Here is a 21,123-nt window from a genome sequence, read left to right as displayed (position 1 = left end):
TTCTTTAAGATTTGGGAAATGGAGTCCATTCTGCTGAACAGAATATGGCATTGCCAAAGCAAATAACTGAATATACTTTCTGACAATGTCCTTTTCATCTATTTCAGGTAGGAATATTATCATAACTGTAATGATCTGGGTCTATAAATGATGCAAGATACATGGACAGATAAGTTTCTTTTTAAAAAAGTCATATCATAAAATTGGAAAAATAAAAGGGTTTAGTACAAGAGCCTTTCACCAGTTTTTGTGTTTTAAATCTGAAGAAGAGTTAATATGTCTGTGAAGCTTTTTGGAAATGTTGGAAGACCAACCTTTTCACTCAGACCATTTTAATTTGGATCTGTGGAGATCATCTTCAAGAATCAGAATCAGGTTCATCTCTTTAGACCTTGATTTCTGTGTTTACATCCATTACTAGCATGGATGCTAACAACATGGCAGTTTTTGTGCATATTAGAAAGAGAACTGAAAGACACTGCCAATTGATTTTACATTGTAAGTGATTAGTTTGGGTAAACATCTTTCAGTCAGGACTGCCTTGAGCTATCTGGCAAATGTGTAAGTGAAAAGCTCTGTATCCCAACAGGATTCCTTTGGTTCTAATGCCCTTGCTTTTAATCTGCTTCTGAAATGGTGTTCACTAGTTCTGATGTAATCCCATTTCTTTTATTTGAAAAAAAAAAACCAACAAACTACTAAATACTTAATAAACAAATGTGACTCATTTCCTTGGGAAGGAAGTGTTGAGTGAGTCTTAGATTTTATTGTCCTTTCCATGAAATTTTAATAAATCAATGAGAAAATGAGACTAGTGGGAAGGAGTCATAACTTGTAAATCTCTGTCAGTTTCATGCCTGAATAATAATTAATGATTGTTATTTGATTCATTCACAAAGAAAACTCCTAATTTACAGCAAGGAAAGAACAATGTGTATATACCAGTGACCTAATGGAGGCAGGTAAATGCTAATTGTTTGACTGTGTTGTCCCCAGAAATTAATGCTTTAAAACATTATTCTGTTAATCCAACTAAATAAAAAGACAAATGGAGTTTGGCAAAACTAACACATTCAGTGATAAACTGGTGAGCAAGGTCTATCCAGGTTCTCTTGGGGTCATAGTAAATTCCAGAGTTAACTTCCCTCTGTTTTAACTATAGTTCAAAAGGAAAAGAATTTATTAAAATACAGAAGACAAAAACTCTCATTAAAATGGAAATATGTTGTAAAGAAAAAAGTCTATTTGAACAATCAGTTCTGTTCATAGCTCTGTTGTCCATGTACTCTGATCCTTTATGCTCATATATTTTTATTGGCATTGATTAAACCTGTGGTATAGGTCATTCTGTGTGCCAAATATATGTTACAGAAAAAATAATTAAGTGGCAGAAGGGTATTCAAAGTCAGGTACATCATTCTGAATCAGTAGCTATTCTAAATATTCTCATTTTAATTTTAAAGAATGATACTTAAAGTGACAGACAACAGGTTAGGGACATATATTCTTTTCACTTTTGCTGGCAAGTTCTTCATGGGTGAAAAATAATTGGGAAGAACATTGTTTTTTTTTAATGTGAAGGGTAATGACATCAATACCCACCAAGACATTCAGTACCTTACAAATTATTGACTCTAGATCATAAACTGCATTACACTTGCAGCTATATTAAGTTCTCTAATGAAACCACCACTTTAATATCAGAAAATGTACAGTCAAGTAAGATGACTGAAATGTCTGCTAGCTTTTTTCTTTAAACTGTGATTTCAGTTTTAATTTTTTAAGACTTATTATATGGAAGATTAAAGCACATTTTTCAGTGTATCATTTAAATCAGTCATGAATAAGCTGATACCAGTGGGCAACGTGTTTGAATATTTCATCACAAAGTGATGGAACGTCTTATCTTAGCTTGTTAGAGTGCTTTTACTCACAGGTCCAGTCTGCTCTTTTCTTTGACATGACCTGAATAAAGAATGACCAAAAAGTTCAGCAAGGACAGAATCCATGAAGTGTATCAATAAGAGAAAATATATTTCAAATTCTGTTGATATTATTGCCTTAATTAAATCAGCACTATGAAAATCATTTTCCAAGTTATTCAAACTTTCATAATAATGTTTGGCTTGTGCAAATATAATGTACTAAAAGAAGGAAATATTTCATCTGGTAAATAGAAACTAAAAGTTATTAAAATGGATTTTATTGTCGTTGTTTTGGTAAATTGTGGATCTGGTTATTTGTCTCAAAATAATTTTGTTTTGGACTCCAATTTACATTTCTCTCTGTGACAAAAGAAGCCCACCTAATCCCTTGTCACATTAATGAAAGAGAACTTGGTGTTAACATATTTAAGTATTTGGTAATAGGTGATGAGAAAATATACCACAGAATCTTATGTTGCTGATACTTCTAGAATGATTTTCCTTTCTTCATGATCCTCTTGAGATCAGAAGGTTTGGGAAGCCTTAGAAAGATTCAGAACTTTTTTTTTTCCTCTGGGTACTGTAAATCAGGTATAACCATTTTATCTAGAAGCATTTGGATCAGTACAACAGTGGTACTGCCTGAATTATTACTATGCTGAATTGTTTAGATGGTGTTCTTTCAGACAGCTTCGACAAGCAGTAATTATCAGTCTCCACCTAACATGCTTTTCCCACTGGCACGCTATTCTTTCCAAGGGACACTTTCCCACACCTTGATATTCTTTCTGTGAGGCTCCAAAGTCCAAGTCAGCTTAATGTGACAATGGATTTTTGCAGATCAGTGAAAACGACGTAGGGTTGAGATTTTTCTTTCAACTTTCAGATTTGCAGAATGGCAAAAATTGTTCAAAATGTTCTGTGGCTTGCCAAGAATGAGGAGCTTTTCTCTTTGGGTGTAGAAAGAGCAACTGGGAATCCAAGAGAGGATCCCCAAGCTGTAGCTGGGAGTGCCTGCATTGTCTGCAGACGTTACTATTAAATCTGAATGTCTTTTTTTTTTTTTTCCCCCTTTGTCCCAAATATCTCAACAGTAGCTGTTACTTGTAAGTTTTGTAAGAAGATTAACAGATGCTAAATCTAATAGAAACTCAGTGCAGTTGTTCTGCTGGGACTTTGTGACCTGTTTTTCAGCTTTCAGTAGAGATGGCATCCAGAGGAACTTCTCTGTTGTTCTGCAGAGATGTCACTGCTGACTCAGGTTTAAGAGGTCATTAGGCTCGAGGTGAGCAAGGGGGAGATGCAGCCTAACACATCACCCTCAGCAACCATACAGAAACAGAGCAGATGCTGAAATGTTTGACTGCCTTATGTTGTCACAGTCTGTGATCAGCAGATTTTGTTCTCTTGACTGGTGATGTTGTATTCATATTTTGCCTAGAGGCCACAAAGCAAGCAAGAAGAAGTGAATATGTTTCTTGTCAGCCTGCAATTTGTCTGTATTGGCGCTTAACCACAGATCTTTCATCAGATATATTAATTTTGGGAAAATCTATTTTGTTTTGTGATCCCTCACACAATAATATGCCACAATTTCAGGTTTATACTTCTGCTTGCACTATTATGAATAGCATAATATATTCATTCAGCATACTAATCAACAGCATTTGGTATATATTTGTGTGACACAAGTAATTCAATGAGCAGTGGAAATGAGGAGGCCTGGCTTTTAGGGAGTTATGTCTTAAGAGTGAGCAACTCTGTGGAGCCTCTGTGTCTGAGGGAGGATGAGTTCATCCTACAACAGTGCCAACAAATAGGTGTGAGGGGCTATATTTGTTAGGTAATCATAAGTGTTCATGAATGTCTTTTCATAAGAGGGGACATAAATGCAAACTGTCCTCTCTCCTGCTACATATTTTTTTAGAAGTGGAAGTGAAGACTCTGACAGCTCACCTCCTTGGTCATGCTTGTTTTAGCTGGCCAATAATTAATGTTAAGTTAGAAGGGAAACAAAACAGGCTGATAAACTTGCACTGAACAACATTGCGTAGGTGTTATTAGGCATTTATGGAAAGTGTGATGGAAAGCGTTATGAGATAAGCTAGATACAAGTCAGATATTGCAGTGGTGTAGATTGAAGATTGTTTAAATAATTCAGAAAATAGTTAAAACGAATCTTTTTCTGCAAACAGAACACTTCAGAATTCACCTGATTCTTCAAGAGGGCTTTAAAGTGATAATTAAGTGTTTGAGAGGAGCTATAATACTTGGGGGATTATCTTGCACATAGAGAAGGTCCTATTGACTCTATAGCAGTCAAACAGACATAATTTTGAAGATCACTGAAGTTCCCTGAGAAAGATGATAGTTGCCAAAGTTCCTCAATATAACATTAAAAAAAATTGAGATCATTTGTAAGATTATTTAATTCTATTGGAAAGTAGACTGATACAGAAGAGTGAGTGGCATCTGCTGACACAGGTGAAGTTTGCTCTTGCATAGTAATGAATATAACTGTCCCAAATTAGCTGTGCCCTTAACTGTTGGAGTTTCCATCTAGACCATGTTTGCATGGCACAGTTATGCACAGGGATACTACAAGTAGTCTTGAATGTACTATCAAGGATCCTGAAAGTAATATAGCTGTGTTAGTGCAGCCTTCTGTCAAAGCTAATGAATGAGTGCTTCTCTGCAGGCAATGTAAGACTAAGGTGAGTGTGCTAATAAACACAGAAATGTTGCATTTTTTGTCTGTGCTGAGAAGCTCTGCAAGGCTCTGCACTGAATTCTAAAGGTCTGCGTCCTAGAAGACTCATGCAGCATCCTCAGCAGTGAATGGCTCTCAGCACGTGGTTATATACATTAGCCATAAGAGGGCTAATGTGACTATTTGTTGGAAACATATAAGGAAATCAGTGCATTTATAGTTTTTACAACTAATACTGCAAGTTAATACCAATAAATGAGTTTTAAGTTCAATAGTTTTGTGGGAAATCCAATATATCTTGTATTCTGCCTTTCTGTCCAATTTTAAGTATAACAGTATAAAACGTGTATTTGTGTGTGTGTGCAGTTGTACAGATAAAAACAGGAATGCCCCAAATTTACACAAGATGCAAATATGGATGAATGTCTGATTTTCATGATGTAAACTGGTAAAATATGTGAGGAGAAAGGAGATGTTGGTAAATGAAATTGAACCTGACTTTTTGATTGAAAAATGCTGTATTTCCCTCATTTCCCTGCTGTTCCTTTCTCAGGCAGCAGCTCAGATTTGACAGCCACAATTATGAAATTGGCATACCAAAGGCAATCTTTTTGTTTCAAAGAGGTAAATTCCATTTAGTCTCAGAGCTACATGATTCCACTTCTGTCCACAGAGAAAAGTTGCATTTCCCCAAGGAAACTCATTGGAAAAGAAACAATGAAAAAGTCTGAAATATTTTTCAATCATAGTAATTTATCATGGCTTTCATATCTTTTAACAGTGTTTCTAAAAAGTGCATGCAGATTGTTTTTGGCTATACTGGGTTGTAGCATAGTAAGAAGGCTTTAAGACTAAATGCATAGCTAATTGTACATTGCATCTGGATTTATTTTTCTCAAAGTGAATGGACACGGAGAGTTTCCAAAACACTAAGCTCCATCAACTAATGTAAAAAATATATATATATAAATGTAGTTCAGAATTTATGTGAGCTACAGTTTTGTTGTAGAATGGATCTGACACAGTCTGTGGATAACAACACATAGTTGGATTCTCCATATATGGTAATAGAAATAAAAATGTTTAGTCATCTTCCTGGGCCTAATTAGAGGATGAATACATGAGAAAGAAAGAAAAAAAAAAAGTAGTCTGGAATGCAATTATATAGAAAATTTAATCTTATGTCTGACTACAAAGCTTTGTATGTTTGTATGCAATTGGTGGGATTAAAGTTGAAAGAGAAATATTCCTATATTCTTTATCCCTGATTCATCCTTGTTAATCTTTTTGTTTTTCTCAGCAGTTTTCTGATAAAATGGTTCTTCAAAATGGGCTTGGATTTAACTCTCCATATCTACCTCTTGCCTCCTGTATTTTGGAAGGTTTGAAAACCACTGCCAGGTATGCATTTCTCTTTGATGTGTTTGATGTCTCACTCTTCTCTGTTCATATTGCCAATTCATTTGCAGGCATTTTGTCTGGTATTTTACATTAGTGCGAATATGAATTCTTATGAACAAATATAAGTAGCAGCACAAGCTAGCAAGGTGAAATGGTAAAAATTTCTGAGTCTTTTACAAACAGAAGGGACTTTAGCTTTAGATCGGTTTATCATTAGTTAATATAAAACAGATGCTGCTAGTCCTAGGCTGTTCCAGGTAGCCTTCTTTCATTGTACACAGCAAGACTGATGGTCATAGCCCTGGCAGTCAGGTAAAACTGTGTGATGTCTTCCAGTGCCATGGAGTATTTTACTAATTAAGTCTGTGTACTGTTATTGGGCAATGATGTAATAGCTGTCATTGCTTTTCCTTGGCCTACTGCGTGATACCTTGTTGTTGCATAATGTCATTTAAATATATGTTGTGCGTAATATCTCCTAATACCACATGATTTCATTAGGCTGTTGTCCTCAGAAATTAAGAAGTAGCTCTGATGCAAGCAGAATTTGTTTCAATGAGCGTGGTCATTGAAAGCCAGAAGGATGGGTGGCTTGGTGGTTTTCTCATGCCTCTAGAACTGGAAGATCTCACAGCAGAATTTAGGAGACCAGCAGCCAATTCTTTTTCTTTTCCTGTTTTCTTTTCCCATCTTCTTCTTATTATTATTTTTTTCCAATCTGTAAAACATTTTTAGCTATTAGCAAAAAAATGGTGTAGAAAAGTCAAAAGCTTGCTGAATAAAAAATTAAATGAGAACTTGGAATGAAAAATCAGAAAAACCATGACAATGAAAAGGAGAAAAACATGTACTAGAGATTTTTAACAAGCTACTACAACAATAAGGTTTGGGTCAGTGTAGTCTCTAAACATCAATCTGAAAGTAAGTCTTACATCATTTTAAAAAATAATGTGTTTTTAAAAATTAGTTATATATATTAGTCTATAGTTATGCAGATGCTGTTTATCATTCTGTGGCAGTACTGGAAAAAATGTCATTAAAAATAAATACTTTCACTTTTATGTTAAGGTTGGATTCTGATACTGTCTAAGCAAGGGCATGCTGGGACTAAATCTACTGAAATAAATGTCATGAGGTATATTGAAACAGATGCAGTTACATCAGAATAAGACTTGCTGCTCTTAACGCTCTTCTCTGTGCCTGCAAGATGGCTTAAATATTGCTGTTGGATTAATAGTGTAAAGATCATACAAATTATATTAGAATATTAATGATCACCAAGTGGCAAATAGATTATTCCAGAGGGTATTATATGTGGTGGCAATTGAAACCACCATAATCCTCAAGCAAAGGAATGATTATGTTGTGCTTGTTCTGAGGCATGGGTGTCCCCATAAGTCAGCATGATCACAGAGAAGATGACTTCAGCTGTGAGGCAGTTAATAATTTTGCATTCAGATTAACTAAAAATATCTCCCTAGCTATGTAGAACATTCACAAAAGCCTCATCATGAACAAACAAGTAAACAAAAAACGTTTTCTGTTAATTTAAGCTAAAAGGAGTAAACAAAAGAAGTCAGGGGAATTCAGTGTCGCACTCCCAGCCTGATGGTAACAGTTTATGGCCTTCCTATAACATACATGACTGGGTAGAGTGCGTTTTGTGTTGTGTTGCTATTGTATTGTATTCATTCTGATGAGAGAGAAAATTTAATAGCACTTAAACTTTGACTTGCACTGGACCCTGGAACAGATCTGTCTTTATTATGTATACATTGCCTATGCTTGCAAACTGAGAGAAATACAGCAGACTAAAAGCACAACAACAAAGAACTTGATGAAAATGTATTCTCACTGCAAAATAATATCAGTGCCATTATTATGTACTGTACTACCAGTCCTGCCCTCCTTTTCCTTTTATTCTTAATCTTTCTTCTCCTTTGGCTAAAATGTGAAATTTTCCATTTCCAAAGTTCTTGGTTTCTGAGTTGGAGCTGTACATCACTATTACAGTTGCTTTAAAATATTTAGAAATTGACTTGTTTTGTATTTCTATAAATTGGAAAGAAGACAGAACCAAAAATCTTTCTCCTAAAGCCCCATGAATGTGATCCATGTGCCTGACTCACTTTTGAAATGGGATAAAAGCCTAAATCCTGTAAGCCCGTATCATACAAGCCCCTTGATTTCATGTGGGAGCCTAAATACTTTAACACATGTAGGCTCTGAACACTTCAGAAAATATTAGCAGAATGTGGCAAAAAGATTAACATTCAAGGAATCTGATTCTTTAATCCATCTTACAGATTAATAGGAACAACAGATTACTTGCTTTAGTAAGAATATTTATTTGACTAAAACTGGGCAGGCTGGGGAAAGCTGTGTTATAGATGGAGTTGCAATTTACATGTGAAATCCATTATGGTGACATAATACTTATTTACTGGTGGAGGTCATCACATGCTTCTGAAAAACAAAAGAGTATAAATAAAATCTTTTGAGCTTAATGGATAATGTAATGTCTAATGTACTGACTCTCGTCACATGGCAATGCTATAAATCATTACACTTCAATTTAATTTAGTAAGGACACAGAAGAAATCCATTTACTAGCAATTAAGCTGTGTTAGGATGTTGGTGGTACTTTCTTGATTATTTCCTTCGGATTTACCACAATGACCTGAGTTATAGAAACACTATTTTAAGTTAAGAGGAAAAAATGACCTGGGTTCAAGCTGAGAACAAATGTTCTGACAACTCAAGTTTAACTCATCTGTCAGTATCCCAGAGCTGTTTGCATTAAACAAGGATTTTTTTTTTCTATTGTGTTGGTTCTTAATCTTGAATATATACATGTATACTGGGAGTAGGAGGACAAAGCAAGAAGAGAAAAAAACAAACTAAATGAGGGAAAGCAAAGTAGTAGCAAAATGTAATCTGAAGTTTAACTTTGGGTAATGGAAACAGGCAGCTTGCTGAATGAAAATTTTATACCAAGAAACAGTGCTGTCTACGTGGAAATCAAAATGCTGTTGACAATAGTGGCTTCATATTTTAAGTCTGACAGGAGAGGTACAGTAAACAATTACTGCTATTTGGATTAGATAAGAAATAGCAAATTTGCTTGAAGGAAATAGTCACAAGGTCTGGTGCAGTTATAAGCTGTTATGTAGTAAATCAAATAGAAAAAGATGACAGGTGGTTTGCTTTGGTTGAGAAACATAAGAAATATCTGACCTTTGCACTGCACATATGAGTAGATTACAAAATGCAATTTAATTCAGAATGGTAACTAGGGGAGGGCACACCACCAGCCTTCCTTGCAGGAAAAGACATCTGTCTTATCCATCACTCATTGGGAACTAACAGTGTTTTGTCACATTGCACAAGGTCAGTACACCCTCATTTTCCAAAAGTAGGGAAACTTCCTGAGGCTTTATGTTGGCTCCAGACTTAATCATGTATCCTACCAGCATTACTTGCTGCCTCTGAGATGCTACATAAACATTAACTAATTAGTCCTTGCCATAAATCTGTGAAATAGATCATTATTTTCAACATTGCCAACACCGTCATTTTTGCAGAGGGTAAAACTGAAAAATAGAGACTTTTAAAGGTATTTAAGCACTGCTTCATTCAGCATTGTGACACGGAAGACTTTGAAAGTATGACATTTAGAGCTTCTGCAGACACTAGTATCAGCTTTAAATTACTTAGTAAGGATACCAAAGCACCCAGGTGTGTGGCACCAAGACCAGTGGACTCCCTGCCGAGTCATCTCCTCCTGGCTGCATGTCAGGATGAGGCACGGAGAACATTTTTCCCTGTGCACATCTTTATTTGGAGTGCCCACCATAGCAGTCCATGGTGAAGCTGCTGTTGCCAGATTAACATATTTTCATGACCAGTCCAGCTGGATTAAGCATTGCATATGCAAACATGAGGTAAAAAATGATATTTTTGCTCTTTCTGCTTAGCAGTACATCTTGAATTACTTCCTGTGCACTGGTTTGGTTTAAACAGGAGAGGTAAAACATCCATTTCTCTCCTAGAAGAGTTCTGCCAGTGATGAGGATTATCTGAGACTGAGGAGAACATCAAGACTATTTCCTACTCCCTGATGGCTCCTGGCATTGTCAGGCAAGCTTTTATATAAAAGAAGCCATCACTTGTGTCAGAGACAGTGCTTTGTAACAGGCAGTCACAGCCAACATAAAAAGTACATTAATATCTTGGAAGGAATGACCAGCTTTCAGAAATGAAGCCCATGAAGCTCTGTGGGACACCAAAGATTTGCCCAAGCCTCTCTAAAGCTACATCAACAGATCCCACTGAGTCTTGTCTGAGCACTATACTCAGATTTTAAGCCTCAGCTTCTTGTTCCCTGCTCCTAGAAAACTACTGGGTAGGGCTAGTACTGTTTGACAAACTGAAAATGAAAAGGCCCTTTGCAAAATTAAAATGTTAAATTTGTAATTGGTAATATAGGGATCAAAAATTATAGTTGAAGTTCTGTATTAACTCAGATATAACATATAAACAGATGACTCTGTGTCCAATCAAAATGATTACACCCGTCTGAATTTGAAATTGATTCCTATTAACTTGAGAGGATTTTATGGGAATTTTTAATATAAAAATATTCTCAGCAGAATTTGAATAATGATAATCAATAGTCACAAGTTTTGACAATTCTTACCCAGGGAAGTGTCTCAATATATTAAATGGTCTATTCTATAAAACTTATTTGCTTAGTTTGATTGTGAAGAAGAGTAAATATTTTGGTTGTGCTGAGAGCTGTCGAACAGAAATGAAAGATGGAAAAGACATATTAGGTCACCTTGAGGCCAAATTCACAGCTGCTGAAAGCTGGTATAATTCCATTGACGTCAATTCCTGTTCTTTTCACTTGGATCTGTGGCCACACAGCACCCCTGAAGTCCCTGACACCATGTATTCAATTTGTTCCATTTATTTCACCACAATTTTGAGTGCAGAGTCTTTTTTCTGACTAATATGCTGATGTATTGGCTAATGTGAAAATATACGTTTTCTCGTTCCTGTCCTACTGTACCTTTGCACCTCTAGCAAATTTAGTGGTTTAGTCTTTTGCAACTTAATGCAAGTAGAATGATACCTGCACCTTTTATACGTGTGAGTTAATCGGAAAGGCAGGCATCGAAACAGCAGAGCCTGCTAATGCATTTCCAGAGGTGTAAATTACCAACATGGCTTGAGCCTGGATGATTTTGATTAAGAGTGAGTTCAGTGAAAATGTGGCACAAAATGATGACGCTTCACAGTGACTATCAATAAGTAATGATTTGTTAACAGTTTCATCTCCTATGGGATCCTTTGCCACCAAACTATACTTCAGAGAACATCCTAAAAAGTAAATTTAAGGATAAAGTATTGACAAATGTTTATAGAAGTGTAGATTATAAATTAAATTTAATTTATAAATTATAAGTGGATATGTTCACTACTTTTTTGGCAACTGTTCATCTTTGTTCCTTTCTCCAAATTGTCACGTACTGGATTTACAAAAATGTGCAAAATCAGACCACCACAGGATAGAATTAAAGATTCAAAAAGCGATATTTTGGAAAATTGTAAATATACTTAAAAAAATACCAACTGTGGGTTACTACTGCAGCATGATAGCACAACAGTAGCTTAGACAATGAGATGGAGAAATCGTTTACACATGTATCTGCTCCGAGTTCCAAGGAAAAATGTGGTTACCATGGCAACTGCCACATTACACTCATGCAGTCTCTGGAATAGATTAAATTGCTAAAAAACTGCAAGTTTTCATTTGACTCTTTGTTCAGAACTGCAGCTAAATGTGCTGAAGTTACTTAATCAAAGGCACGTCAGGTTGCATATTCTAATGTATTGCTGACTGAAATCTCAGCTTGCTTGTAACTTTGGCTTAGTTTTTCCGTAACATCTATTAATTCAAAATAGCTTTGTCATATTGATTTACTGTTTGTGTGGAATCTGTTTGGCCATATGCACGTTAAAGTAGACACTGACAAGTATGAAATGTACTATAGGAAATTTCTAGCCTTATATTCATATAAACTATAGATACAGCCAAGGGGGTTAGAAAATTGAGACTTCTTTTCTTTTCCATAGGAAATTTGTTCAGAGACCACCCTAAAATTTCATAAAAAGCTATTAATTATTATATTACTATGAAAGCAGAAAGATCATGTGTTTTCTTTCATATAGAAATTCCAGTGTAAGGACTTGACACAGCTGATCTGCAGGTAAAGTCATGTAACATTCATCCTTTTTTTTGAACACAAACAATTTCATCCTTTATGTTGTAAGTGCTAAAATGCAGTGATTCTGAGGGGTGATGATTTCTTTATTCCTGAGGTGTTTAAATACTTAAAATTTAAGCTACCTAACATGCAGGGAAATTTTGCTGCAGATATTTTTTGGATGGCAGTCATGCAGAACAAAATACAAGATAAACATGGGATGCAGCTGTAGAAAACAAAACTTCTCTTTGAACAGCTGAGGTACCAGATGATTTCATGCTGTGATAAGAAAACTATAGATAATTTTAAATTGCAGGTCTTTTGGAAATCCCCAAATTGTAGCTTCAGACAGACAAAATAGATATTCTACTAGACATATCTAGAAGAAAGTAAAACTGAAATCCTGGGATTATGTGTTTTTCTATGTTGCATTAGGTAGTTTTGTTGCTGTCATTCCAGACCTTTCCCTCTATTCTAGGGGGTTAATTTTTATGTATGTGCTTGCTGTTGATTCGTCTCACTGCTTAATGAACAATTTTTTGTTATCTCCTCTATCTTCTGGGCTTGCCCTGCTGGGGCAGGGTAGAACAGTGTGCAGAACCCTTCTGTGCAAAGCACTCTGCACAGTCAGGGCTCCCGGTTGCTTTGATGATATATATATATATATATATATATATATATATATATATATTTTTTTTCCTAATGGGACATGAAAAACACTGCCTACTTTTGACATTTTCTTATTTCTCCCTCTGGGTTACATTTCCCAAAGTGTTGAGTGGGCAGTCCCTCCAGAAAGCATCTGGGTGTAGTCCTTGTAAAGGTCTGATTGCTTTACTTTACCTCCAAAGTGCTATGAGCTTATCAGAACTGGGTTCCTGCTCCCTTTGCCTTTCTGACTTTAACTCTTTCTTTAGAGTTCTGTTTCCATCCTTGTGTTTTCCCTGGTAAATCTTTACCATTCAGAAGTTCTGCCTTTATTGGATCTTCTTTAGCCACGCTTATTTCTGATTTGTTTTAGTTTATCTATCTGATGATTATTTGATGACATGATTGTGTCTCCTTTCTGTTTATTACTTAAAGTTTTAAACTAAATTAGTGTTTTCTTCCACCCTTGAAGGTATTTTTTTTTCCTCTGGGGACACAGTCTGGTGCTGAAACATTAGTCAGCCTTTTGTTGTGGATGACATTTATTTCATTTGCCTCCTATCCCTAATATAATAATTCTTACAGCCTATTTGAATATGCCATTTGGTATTTTACATAGAAATGCTGCATCATTTTCTTTGTAACTTCCTTGTTTGTAGATTTAACTGTACCAGGTTATTTGGGATTGCAGTTACTGGCTCTATGTGTTTATGAAATACATTATCATAAATATTCATGATTTTTGTGTGTATTTGATATTAGTTTGCAATGTTAATCCTGCCTCAGGACCAGCTTTCATCATGATAAGTACAAGAAATGTGTTCTTCTTGCCTACTTTGCAAGCTTCATAAATTAAAACCTTTGAATTATACACAGTGTAATTTGTCCCCTATGGGACAAATACCTTGTCATTGAGATTCCATAGGAGCTACTTATTTTCCCTGTAAGGTAACACTGGTTTTGTCTCCTTTGTCTTAAACTGTCACTTTGTTCTTTTGTTACCCACTTCGTTGTGTCATCTCAGAAAAGAGGCTCCTATGCTGCCACTTCCCTGGCAAAAGACATCCTTGTGCTGTGCTGGAGACTTAGGCTCTGATTGTTTGAAGGTGGGACACTGCTCTTATTTATGGTGCTAGGGAAATTGAAGGAAGAGGACTACAGCCTCTAGACAGGAGGCAGCTGTCTTCAACTCTTTTCACTACAGATCCATCCAAAAGCAAAGCATGTGTAAAAATACAGTTCACTGCTGGGAAGCAAACAAACAAACACATAGAAGATACCAAAACCATTTCACTATCCCATGTATGTTTCATTTTTATTTATTTATTTATTTTTCATTTCCTTTTAGTTTGAGCAGCTCACTCTTAGTCAATTTTCAAATCTGTTTCTGTCTGTGGTGATTATTTTATATACTCCATTAAAATGTATAAAAGAATAAAATATATACAGCCTGGTTTTCTGAAACTGTTTTTCCGAGTAGCTACAGGGATACAGTAGAGTTGTACAATCAATTACTTGACAATTTCTGCTTAATTTTCTTGATTATAGGCATCAAACATTCTTTTAACTATATTTCCAGTAAATTCCCCTTTTCTCAGTTCTTATGCCCAGATAACTTAGAAATTAAGGACAATTTATAATGCATAAACCACTTGCAGAAAATGCCTACTTACTACTTGTATATTGATGATAAAGTCTCAGTTCCAAAGAAGAACCTTTTACCAGGAAGCCTTTCCTACAATTCGATACATCCCAGGTTTCATTCACTATTAGCAAGATTCACACTTGTCAGGACATGTCAAATATTTAACGATTTTCTTTCCTAGTGTCTTAGTTACAGTAAAAATTGAGTTCATCGTTTATCCTGCAGCTCTCATTTTCTCTCTCTTACTACTAAAATTATCTTCAAGTTTGCTACTTCATAAAATTATCTTCAAGTTGCTACTGTTTTTTCACTAAGTACTTCCATAGAAGCAAACATTGAGGACTGGCATAGAGAAGTGCTGTGGACTGACCACAACCCCTGTTCCCTATACCTCCTGCACTGTGTGGGATGGGAGCAGGTGGAAGAATTGGGAATGAAGGGCTGAATTTGAGACTGGGAAGAAGGAGGGGAGCGGGGAGAAGGTGTTTTTAGTTTTACGTTTGTTTCTCACTATTCTATTCTATTTTAAATTATCAATACATTGAATTAATCTTCTCCAAGTCAAGTCTGTTTGGCCCCTGATGGTAATTCATAAACTATCTCTGTCTTTAAGCCATGAGCTTGTCCACATTATTTCTCCCCCTGTCCTGTTGAGAAGTGAGAGAGCAGCTGGGTGGGCATCTCACACCCAGCCAGGGTTAACCTACCACACACATTTTGCTTTCAGCGTTATAACAAGTAGAAACTGTCTCTGGTAGATGGATTCTTCTTGTGTTGAAACACAGCTGTGCTTTCTGTTTTACTGTCTATTGCTGTACCATTTACAATGACACCAGGCTCCACAAATAGAGCTTCCCAAATTCAGTTTTGGTAAAACAGAGAACTTTATCCAAATGAAATTGATGTAACTGTGAAGAGGATGCACCCTGATGTGTTCAAAATTAATTTGAAGGACGCACAAAGGGAGTAACTTTCTTCCACATTCTGGAGAGAAATTTTTAGCACTGAACATATAAAAGAAATGAAAGACTATAATTGCTTTTATAACAATGTCCCTTTAATTGTGTCCTTCTAGCTAACAATCTATTCTTCTTCCTTTACTGATCTGTTTATCAACAAATTACTCTCTTTTCTTCCACTGATCTTCTAGATATTTAAAGGGTAACAATGTAAAATCACAGTAGGTCAAGCAAAATGAGCACAAGGTATGTGAGGTTTAAGAAAAAGGAGGAATTAAAGAAAAATGAAAATGCAGTGGGGTGAAGTAAGGAGAAGAAAACACAAAAGATAATAAGTACATTAAAATGAAAAGGACAGAGAACAAAAAGAAAGGGAGGAAAAATATCCTGGAATGGTAAACATTTTAAGGTAGTTATTAGCTTGATGAAACATCTGCAAGTTGTACCTCAGGGTGTGTAAATAGGCATGTACCCATGGGGACTCCCCTAGCACCTCAGCTATTTATTCAGATAAAACTATAGCATTATACTTCAGTCTTCAACAGGGGTCCTTCCAAAATGCCACAATTGGATATTGCCCTTGCAACCTGTAGTTTCTGGATACCTCTTGTACACCAGGTCTCTCACTTAAAATAAGGTGTTTTTAAAGGAGCAAATGCATGGTCATTCAAATAGCAGGGAGGGGGAGGGATTAGGGAAAGGCAAACATTTGTAGCGAACATGACTGAAGAAAACCTTCATGTGGCTCTGAATGCCAGCAGCAATGATACAAAGTCCTGGTGAAATTTAAAAAGCCAAAGTGAAAGCCTAAGGATGTATTAGAAAGCAATAGCAAAGTGCACACTCTACTTTGGAACAAGCTGCTTTAAAACGTGTGGGGACCATGTATATTATGCAGTTCAGCATTACTTTTTGGAATTGCATTCCAACTTTTTTTTTAGTATAGGACATAACCCTTGCCCTACAAGCTCCTACTGGTTTTTCCTAATTCAAGCAGTGATCCATTGCAACCCCATTGTATCTTCCCATTGGCCTTCTTTTGTAAGCACAAAGACGAACACCTGTTCTGCCAGTATGAGCTGCTCATATCCTGTGAGCTCATACTGAGTTTTAATCAGCTCTCACTTGGAAAATCATTCAGGCTGCAGTTTTTCTTCACATTTACGCTTATTGAAAAGACCAAATGCTTCATCTCAGATGGGAAAGAACTTGAAATGCTGGACTGTCTTGCTGACAGCACTGCAATCATATAATCATTTAATGTCTTTGTAAGTATCAAAGTGAATATACAGGAAAAACTTCAACTGACCATGTTTTTGAGTAAGAAAAAATAGCAGGTTTTCGTGTACAGAGGTGCCAACCCGCTCAAGAGTCAGCAGCGATTTTCCTTCCATCTTTCACCGAGAATACTTAGTAATGAAAACTGTGAATTAAAGACTGATTGATCTGTCAGGCCTCTTTTCTAAGAGCTTCTGCTTGATCCCTCCATCTGGATGCGAAATGACTTTTAAAGAACCTCTTTTCATTTGTGTGCAGGTTTTCAATGTGTACAGATCAGGTGAGTATTAGGATGTCCTAATTAACTACAGCAGAAGAAAGTGGAGACAGTATTTATTTATATCATCCAGACTCCTAAGCTGAAAGACCCCTCCTCCCTGCATTTTCATAACGTTTGTAAATTTAATCCCAGTGCCTTGCCATCCTAGTCCCCTTCCTGTTCCCTTCAAACAGTTGTGATAAAATTTCATCTTCCTCAAAGTCACTGGACACCTTTTGAAAGTAACTAATTTCCAATACTGAAATTACTAAATTGATATGATAATTCATTGGACCTGAATCATCCCTGTTATAACTCTATTGCTAGTCATTGGGTAATGGAGGCAAGATGTCGTGTAGTGTATGTATGTCTGTCATGGGGTGTGAGCCACAGGTTTGTTCAGATTGCAACGTTTAATACATTTAGCATGGATTGTTTGTACTTTGTTCTTGCATTTTTATTTTTAATAATGAAAGGTATTTTAATAAAGCCTTTCATAGGGAAAATAGTATAACGTATTTGCAGCTAGAAAAAGTCTATATCGTCTGTATTTGCATGAATACCTTGTTCTCTGGTATTCTACAGGTATTTACTAGCACAAGAATTGTATATGAAATATGTTATATGGAAGATTTAGAAAGAGTATAAAAAATGAGTGCAATCAAATAAATTTCACCAGAGACATTGTTTATATTTAGAGCTTTTTTTTTTTTTTTTTTTTTTTTTTTTTTTGGTGAGATTTTTAGGTCACTGCTATGACTTGTTTTGTGTTAGAGCTTTTCAAGTAGGTGCTGCAAGAATATTTTATAATTGGAATACATGGATTTTTCCCTCTTTTCCATGAGTGCCTGAATGGATTTTGTTCAAGTTATTTTTGTTTCTGCATTTTAGCATTGTGCAGAAATCATGGATGCAGTTCTGGTCTGATTGAAGGTCATGGTTAAACATTGATTAGTTTTAGTGGGGGAAGGATTATGTGGCATGGTTTCTTACTATACTGAAACTTCTGAGAATGATGTGTAACCAAAAATAGACTTTTGAATTGAGTATTCCCAACTGCTTAAAGCTATTTTCACATGCATTCGTTAAAAACAAGTCATAAAATTAGAGGAAGGAATGATGGAAACAAAAAGAAGGAAAGTTATGTTTGAAGGTAAATGCAATTAGTTTGAGCACTATAGTTCCAGAAAAAACTAAATGATGCCATAATTAGACCAAGCCAAAACATTTCAGGAGAATGTTTTTTAAAACCACAAAGCAAATTGATTTATTATCTTAATGTATTTGATAAATAGCTTCAGAAAATAAAAACAAACAACATGATTCAACAAAACAAACAACTTTCATGCCCCATCCCAAAATAAGAAAAAAGAGATGTTTAGCTTTACCCTAAAATGAAATTTTGAAATTAATATTCCCCAATTAAAATAAATGAATAAATAAATAAATGCATATATAAAGCATTCTATTTTAATCAATAAAAATGCTTAGGCTAAGCAATGGTCATCACAGGGAGACAGACTGAAAAGGAAAGTGAGATCTGTATAATGAACTGAAGACATATCCAGAGGTGTGACATGGTAATTTGTGATATTCATACTGTTGCTCTTTCCTAGTCAGTAATACCTCTGGGTTTACACTGGAAATAAAGTGAGAAGGAAGAATCCATTAATATGGGCAAGTATGTGAAAAAAAACAAAAATCTCTTTGATCAGAATGTGCAGGGCAAATGAGAAAATTTGGTTATTAGTGTGGTCATCTAATTTTTTGTATTCACAGTGTTTCGAGGCATAGTCAGACTTATTTAGAATGGAGTTCTTATGTTAAGATTAATATTAAACTACATGCTCTCCAAAATACATTTTTCCATAAACTTCTTTTTATACAAATTTAAGATGTTACGATAAATTTAAGTTAGTTGTCTATACTAAAGCTTGAATTTTATGCAAATGGTTATGAAAATCATGATTATGCATTACTAGGATATGAAGTACTGACAATTTAGTCAGAAATGTTTTCTCTATCTAAAGCAACTGATTACATTTAGAAGATGAATCATGCTTATATGTATCCCAGAATGATGAGAATTCAAATAAGAAAAGAATGGGGGTGACTAACAGCAATACTCCCCTTTAGGAAAAGAAGGAAAAGAAAAGAAAAAGAAAATAATTAGGTGCTGGACACAAATTTATTACTGTTCTGATTCACCTTTAACAAGACCTATCCACAATACAAGGTCATACATATCAATGCATTAATAATATGCTGTGCTAACACCACGTTACCAAGTTTTGAATGCTAGTAGAGCATCTCTTGTTTGCTCAATACATGGCATATATCATTCTTAGTAGCATGTATAGTGTTTCTGTTTGCATATATTCAAATGCCAGTGGTTTACAACTAGAAAAGGATTTATGTATCTAACTGCATTTCTTGGCAAGTACTATTTTATTTTATTTTATTTTATTTTATTTTATTTTATTTTATTTTATTTTATTTTATTTTATTTTATTTTATTTTATTTTATTATTTTATTTTTTTAATTGAGAACTGAGAAGTTATTATCTAGACCCATCCCTTGACCACTTTGACTGTTCTATCATCTAGTCATAATATGCTGGCCTGTCAACTATATCTAGTTGATCCAATAGTCACTTTAATCTCTCCCAAAGGAAAGAAATTTCCTGGACCAGAAAAGAGACCTGTTACTTGACCAATTTCAGAGACTTATAAATGTTGCGTAAATAACTAAAAAATAATGAAATTCACTGTTAATAAATACAAAGTATTGCATGCTAAAGTTAAAAAGTAAAGCTACTTGTACACTTTACAGCATTCTAAGCTAAGATTATTGCTTGAAGAAAAGGAGTGAAATAATTATAGGCAGTTCAGTGCACAGCTACAGTCACGAAAGTTAGCAAGATATTGGGATGCATATGAAATAGGATGAAGAATAATAACAGAGATTATTATAATGCTTCTGTGAGTCAGTAATAGGGGTTCTTGTATAATACTGTGTGCAGGGTTGATCACCCCATCTCAGAGGGATATTAAAGAACTATAGGGGGGTTCAGAGAAGGACAATAGCATTTATAGAGAATCTGGAATAGCTCTTGTAAGAAAATTGAGAGGCTGTGGGTTTTCTTTGGAAAGATGACTAAGTGGGGACATAAAATATGCAAAATTCGGAGTACTGTAGAAAGATTAAGAGTTTTTTTTTTTTTTTTTCCTTCTGTTTCATAATCCAAAAACAAAAAGACCATTAATGAAAGCATTCATTTTATTTACTTATATTTAGAATAATATAGATGTCTATCCAAGACACTAGGCTTCCTAACATAATTACGCAATAAATATCTTTACATAAAACTTCAGCAGCACTAGGATAACCAGTTCCACAAGGACTCGGACAGTCATCTACATGCTATACAGAAAGCAGTGAAGGAGCATGTGCAGTAAAAGACAGTAAATTGAGAACTGATAATGTTTTTTTTTGCACACACAACATAATTAAATGGCAGAACTGTACTGCAATAGAAAGTGATGAGACCATGAATTTACCAATACTACAATGGGATTGCATGTTTATAATGATAATCAGGATATCCAGGGTCATTACAGTCAATTTTAAGAACTTTGTAAATTATGTTTTGTTTCACATTTCAGAGCTTAAATTTAGCTCTAATTATGTGAGACTAGGATTAAACTCACTGCAGACTGTAGATAATTTCCAGTCTGTAACATTTTTGTACTCTCCTCTGAAACAATTTTGTTGGGTGTGCTTAGAGATCATTAAGACCTGACGGACCTTGATGTGATCGAGTACTTTGATTCTTGTGCCTCTATATTAGTAGATATGTTGGCATCTGCATCTGGGAAAGCAGAATTGTTATGAGGCAAGATGTTAAGAAGCACTGAATATTACACTTGCACCATTAGAGAGCCAAATTGCTTTTAAATACTCATGTAGGCATTCCTGATAGTAAGGAATTTTAGCCAGATGCACTGTTACCTCCTGTATGGGGA

At 35.2% G+C, this 21,123-nt stretch overlaps 1 long non-coding RNA gene across 1 annotated transcript in view; it reads left to right on the top strand.

Annotated features, from left to right (window-relative positions):
* The first annotated feature begins 5,933 nt into the window (after positions 1-5,933).
* LOC110352675 (uncharacterized) overlaps positions 5,934-21,123 on the top strand; it is a 29,378-nt gene continuing 14,188 nt past the window's right edge. The window contains exon 1 of the long non-coding RNA XR_005265147.2: positions 5,934-6,036. This is a non-coding gene — a long non-coding RNA (uncharacterized lncRNA). The remainder of the gene's footprint in view (positions 6,037-21,123) is intronic.

The sequence above is a fragment of the Anas platyrhynchos genome, chromosome 4, assembly GCF_047663525.1.
Source record: "Anas platyrhynchos isolate ZD024472 breed Pekin duck chromosome 4, IASCAAS_PekinDuck_T2T, whole genome shotgun sequence".
Taxonomy (NCBI): domain Eukaryota; kingdom Metazoa; phylum Chordata; class Aves; order Anseriformes; family Anatidae; genus Anas; species Anas platyrhynchos.
The sequence above is the reverse complement of the archived record's forward strand: the minus strand, read 5'-3'. Positions and strand labels throughout refer to the sequence as shown.